Source organism: Rhea pennata, chromosome 20 (assembly GCF_028389875.1).
Source record: "Rhea pennata isolate bPtePen1 chromosome 20, bPtePen1.pri, whole genome shotgun sequence".
NCBI lineage: Eukaryota > Metazoa > Chordata > Aves > Rheiformes > Rheidae > Rhea > Rhea pennata.
This window is the reverse complement of record NC_084682.1, coordinates 5,093,425-5,099,742: the sequence shown is the minus strand read 5'-3', so window position 1 is coordinate 5,099,742 and position 6,318 is coordinate 5,093,425.

The window sequence follows — 6,318 nt, the reverse complement described above, 5'->3', positions numbered from 1 at the left end:
GTAAAATAGTGCCACGGTTTATGTGATGGGTTTGAAAAAGAAAGTAGAAAAACAGTAGGGGGAAGATAAGAATAGCTAATCGTCAGAGCATCAGCAGTCTTGCTGTAAGTTACTGCTAGTTTTCAGAGAAGTGTCCCAAACCATTATATGTAAACAAACTCTGAAAACTAAAAAACACAGAGTTATAATTAGCACTTTTTCTGCCTTCTGGTCCCCTGCTGACACCAGCAGACAAGCAGCAGTGTGTCATTTGCACCATCTCAAGGATAGCTCAGGTACTGCAATTACAAACATCAGGCGTGTTAAGCAGAATCTTTGCTTTCCCATTAATTCTTGCAGACAGCACATTGAAAGTATTTTGTTACATTAGCTTCGTAACCTTTAATTGTTTTAGAGATTTGTTGTTCTTTTACTCAAGATAGCAACATCTAACTTGTCTTCTCTCTGCCATGCTGCGTCGTCCTCCTGTACTCTTCTTTCCAAAATAAACAGTTGTGCTAATCTCTGCTTCGCTGCAGTTAGAGGAAGAAAAGCAAGTTAGTGTTTTTACACGTTATAATGTTCACAGTCTTCCCGCTGTTTTGTCTTATTCTGAAGAGTTTGTGAGGACAAAGACTGCTGTGGTTCATCCACTAAATCTTACTTAAGATCAAAGTACAACGTTTTAATGCTTAAGTACTCGTCGGAGCATTAGACCCCATGCTGTGGATACTGGGCTTTTTCTTTCTTAGGAGGCAGGAGGCTGGGTGGCACCGAGGGTCTGTGCCTCCTCTTACACACACATTTCCAGCACACCAGCACTGGGAAACTGGAATGGATTTTCCAAACTCGCTTATGCTAGTCTCATACAGGAAATAAAATTTATCTTCATATTCTTTGGGTTCCTCTGCTATTTGTACATCCATGTGTGTAAAAACTTTTATAGGCACCTTGACCCTTGTCTGAAGTTTTTCCTCCATCTTAGTCTCTACTGAAAGCATTTTTTTTTACCAAGTTCTGAAATGCTGTTGAATACCATTCATCTTGGTCAACACTTGCAGTTAAACTGCTTTCATTTGGTCACATTGGTGACATGCAGTGTCAGTATTTAGTTATTTTTGTAGAGCATACAAAGCTGTAATGTGAAAAACAGCATGTTAAGAACACAAAAACACCCTTTTTGGCTTATCCTGGTCTTTCACTTCAATTGCTTTTTTTCATTGATGTCTTTTGCAGCAGTGAAGGTTTTTTAAATCTCTTGCCAAAGAGTCTAGAGCCTTTTGGGCATAATAGAAAAAACAGACTTAAGCTTTCAGGCTGTCCCCTCAACTTTATGACACTTACCTATCCATCACGTGAAAGCTTTTGGATACTGAATCAGCTCCAGAACATCAAGGAGTCTTCTACGTATTAGTGGAGAAAATCTTATTGATTTTAGGGCAAGTATGGAAAAACAAAAGGAAGAAACTTTACACAGTTGTTTGGTAGCAACATAACTTCAAATGCTTCCGCAGCTCCGTACAGAGGAAGCAGCTGTAGATGCCAGTCGCCAATGCCAGGGCAACCATGGGAAGCATTAAGCAGCTTACCTGCAGACAGTAGTACCAGCTCTACCACAAAGTCAGTAATGATGCAAGTCATGCAAGCATGTCTGTGCTGCACTGCCAGTAAGAGGACAGGAACAACCTCACAAATAACACAAAACAAGAGAAATTTTACATATTTACTTGTTCCCATCTTTTGCTTAGTTATGAATCAGACTACATTTAGAAGCTGTTAAGGTTGGCTTTGGGATGAAAGAGAGAGGAATTCTGTTTGTCCTTCTCTGCTATTTCCTACGCTGGGATACACATCTCAGAGTTCGATGGGTTTAAGAGGTTTGTGTTGCTTCCACAAGAGCTGTGTAGAGAGAGAACGTTCTGGGGGAGAAATCTCATTCTGGTCACTTCCAAACTGCCACCAGATGTAACCTCTCCTCCTGCCTCTTCCTTTTCTTGATCAGCAGCATTTATTATTCTTGAACTTCTGACTGAAACTGAGGCAGCTGACCTTTATAACATGGCCTGTCAATATCTTACAGCTGTCAGAGAAACTCTTTGGATTATCACATGAAAATTAGATGCTTTTATTGATACAATTTGGAAAAGGAAACTATTTGTCGGTTGGCTGGTTCCACAGCAATCCAAAGGTCTTTTTAAAACGTGCAAAGGGTACGAACTGAAGAAATGGCACTGAAACAGGGAGGGGAAGGCGTGGGGTTTTGTTGTGTTTTTTGTTTGTTTGTTTGCATTTCATTCTAACCTAAGCATCTTTTTACTGGTTGGACGTTAATTTTTTTTGTAAAGTGGTCCATCAGGCATTGAGCTTTCTCTGCTTAATTTTAGCAAGCTAAGCTTATTGCCACATCATTTCCATTTTGAAGAGAGAGTTTAATTTTGATTGACTCTAAACCAGTTCCTGAGAACCGACTGGAGTAAAGCAGCCTGCTTCTCATTTACACACTCCCATAGTACTCTGCTGGAGAGGTGCTGGGCCAAGTCCGTCATCTCCCCCGGCTGCACTCATCAACTACCCTGAACCCGAGAAAAGGCCGAGGCTCTGCTGGATCCAGCCGTGCCTTTCGCTGTGCAGGACAAGACGAACTTTCTCAGCCTTCTTACGGAGCACACGGCCTCTCAATCACCGACTTGACCGTCTTGATTCTTAATCCCACGGCTGAGGGCTGCTGATCCCGTTACTGTTTTTTCCTTTAGGACAAAAGGGCAGCGTGCGCCAGGAAACCATTGTGTCTTCCCTGAGCCAAGAGCTGAGGTGCAATTTTTTATCATCTTTTCCTCATTTTTTCCAATAGCAAAATTAAGGACACATGAATAAATACCCTGCAAGAAACTTCAGTTTCAGATTCTTAGCATTGATTTCTCAGAAGTTTTTTTTTTTTTTTTTTTGAAACCAATCATTACTTGAATCTCGGCTGTGATCCAACTCAGCAGACCTAAATGAACCAGAATGAGGCATAGTGCCAGCTTGCATTACCCAGCGTTCACTGAGGCTGGATACCAACACAAAAATAAGCCAAAACTAAATAGTAAAGGAGGTATTTATAGCTAGATTGATTTTTCATTTTTTCCTCTGTTATCATGTAAAATTCATTTCAGCTGCTTCAGAAACTCTTTCAGAAGACAAAATATTTATTTTTTTGAAGCAGAAGCATAAGGCTAATTTTCAGGAACTTCTCCGTCTTAATGTAGATAGCATGTTAATGGGAAATAATTTTACACATGCAGATTTTATTCATCTTTCAAGCTACAATCTAAAAACAAGTTCACTTGCCACTAAGATTTGATGGGCTATTTCACGAACAACAGACTGCTGGTTAGCAAGAGCATGCAGCTATCAACTCCGATCAAAGGCACAGGATTGGCCATCGTGGACTGTTGTCACCCAGGCAGCAAACCACAAAATACCCAACAAGTATTCTGCCAGCCTTAAATTTTAGGAAGAGGCATTAGCATGAACCTTAGAACTGTTTGTTCAACACCCCTTGGAATTTTCAAAGCAGAAGAAATACAGCCCTCCCTTTGGCATATGTATTTTCCCTCCTTTTGCCCGTTCCTTCTTAAAAAGAATTTACGAAGTTGCTGGGCATAAATGCAAAACTGCTTCTGCCAGAATGGCTTCATTTCCTTTAGCACATTTTAGCATGTAAGTTTTGTGCTCTTTTTTTTTTTTTTCCTCCTTTGAAGGAAAGTGGGAAAAAACATAGCATTGTATAAGCTGTACTGGGAAATATCTGGGCAAGAACTGCAAAGATAAGCCACAGTGGACAATACTTTTAAATACCCAAATTGACAAAAACTGGCTTGGAAACAGTTTTTAATTTGTCAAACTCAATCAACAGAGCTGGCATGGGCAACACAGCCATTAATCAGCTAAACCTCCAGAGAAGAAGTTAACTCTCTGACTGCTATAACCCTCTGGTGTATCTGGTAGATAGCATAAAGGAAGTAGAAGAACTGGTGTAATGTCACAAACAAAGATTTTGGAAGACTAAATTACTGACCTTTTGGAAGAAAAAAGCTCCCCAAAACAACACATGCATTAGTCATAACCAAAATATTGTGTATAATACAACTTTCCAAGAGATTTGGCTTTGTTTCAGAGCCACCAGGATTCAGCATCAAGCACAAGACTGTTTACTTGCCTCAATGCAAGTAACAGCATGAGGTAGAGATTGTGCATTACAGAACCCTAAGGCCAGAAGGAACCTCAAAAGATCATCTCGTGCATCCCTTTGCCCTAAGCAAGGATCAACCAAAGCCATTTCTGGCATGTTTTTTGTAAGCTTTTGTAAAGATCTCCAACAAAGGAGACTCCACACTTCCTCAGGCAGTTTAGTCCAGAGCTTCACTATTTGTATCACTGCACTATTTTTATCACTAGAAAACTTTTCCTAATCTCACTGAATCTTGCTGCAGTTAGAGACCATGACTTGTTGATCTATTTATCATGAGCAGTGGGAACAAAATTCCCTTCTTTGAAGTACCTATTTATGAATTAAAAGAAAATGATGTCTCCCCTTTTCTCTGAGTAAACACCATGGCTCTTTCTGCTTATCAGTCATATTTTTCAAGTCTTCTGATCATTCTTATCACTTTTCTCTGCACTCTTTTTGGTCCACATCTTTTGAGGTGCAGTACCTAAACTGGATGCTGCTGTCCAGCTAAGCCCCCACAAGTGCTGAGCAGAGCTGGGTGACCTCACATTGTAGGCTATTTCTGTTTATATGCTCCAACATGGCATTATATAATCTTGTGAAAAAAGTAGTCAACCATAACGTTAACATTTCTCTTGCCACACATACTTAGCTTACACTTGTTTGTATGCTCTATTCATACTCTACACATTTGCCTTTTTGATAGACATCAGATTTGAATATCAAGTATAAATCAGAATGTTTACAAATTATTTAACAATAACCTGATTTCTCCTGTTACTTAAAAGGTATGCTCAAACTTCCAGAAAGAAAACAGTACGTGAGGCACACTTCTGACAGTCACATTGCAGAAAGCAAGAAAGGCCATCTACCTTTCCTAAACTGGTGGGGAAGTCTAAGCATCACACTTTGGATCTTCTGAATTAGGAAAACTTGTTGCAGAGGTGCAGCTGTATGTTATTGCTTACGCTGCTGCTACTAGAAAGAGGCAAACTGAAAGCAAGAGAGTTTTCTTAAAAAACAAAACAAGTGAGAAGTACCCTCAGTCTTGGGATGACAGAAGACTTTTTGACTTAAGCCCAAAATGACATGAGCTGAATTTTACTAGAAGAAAGGGAATCAAGCTATAGTATCATGATACTACCAAGATGCATTCTGTACATCTCCAGAACATCTCCATTACATTTGCAGAAGATACTGCAAGGGTCACAGTTTCTTAAAGCACATAATTCAGGGAGAGGAACAGCCCTGCTGCTGTTACATACTGCATTGTTTCCCTCCTCTAGCCAACACTCCTACTCAAAGAAATATTAAATCATAGCATGTTGAATCAGCATGGATGTTTCCTGGCCAAACCCAAATCTGAATTTAGTTTAGCAGGCAACGTGTACACACATACTTTACCTTGGCATTTTAAATATATTTTGTGTAACAAGCATAAGATAAATACATATTCATATCTAAGGGAATGGTATTTAGCAGCTTCCTGATAGAGACAGTATTACATCTGCCTTTCAAGCCCAGCCTTATTTCAGAGCTTTTGAATTCAAAAGCTCTAGAAGTATATGAGGCAGTGTGCAAGTGAAGGAAATCTGGAGGGAGGAACAAAAAAGAACAAAAAAGAACAACAAAAAATAATTTAACAACTTTCTGCCTTAAGTCAAAAAGCAAGAAAACTTTGTTGTAGAACACTATGGCACACCATAAAACTCTACAGCAGTTCATTTTAGTAATATTTACCTATCACCCACAGTAGCTGGCGTATTATTTGAATGTAGTTTAAAAAGCTCACTTTCCCTCTTATTTGTCTATCACTAAACTCAGTACAGAACAAGAAAACTATTAGGGTACACAGAGTCTGCCATTTTGGCACAATTTAAGTCTAAGGATTGGTACTGTACTCATCACCAGAGTATCTGAGTGCCTGCAGTGCACGAGATGCAACGTGTTTATCTTTGTTCAGTGAGAGGAGTACCTTCGTGACTACTACTGAGAATATAACACAGCATGTCTTCTTGATCTGTTCATGTCCTGGCTCACTTAGGTTTGTTTGCAAGTCACTAATATCCTTCCAATTCAATAGTTACATGTGGCTCATTAAATAAAAATAAACAGAGCTGAACCAG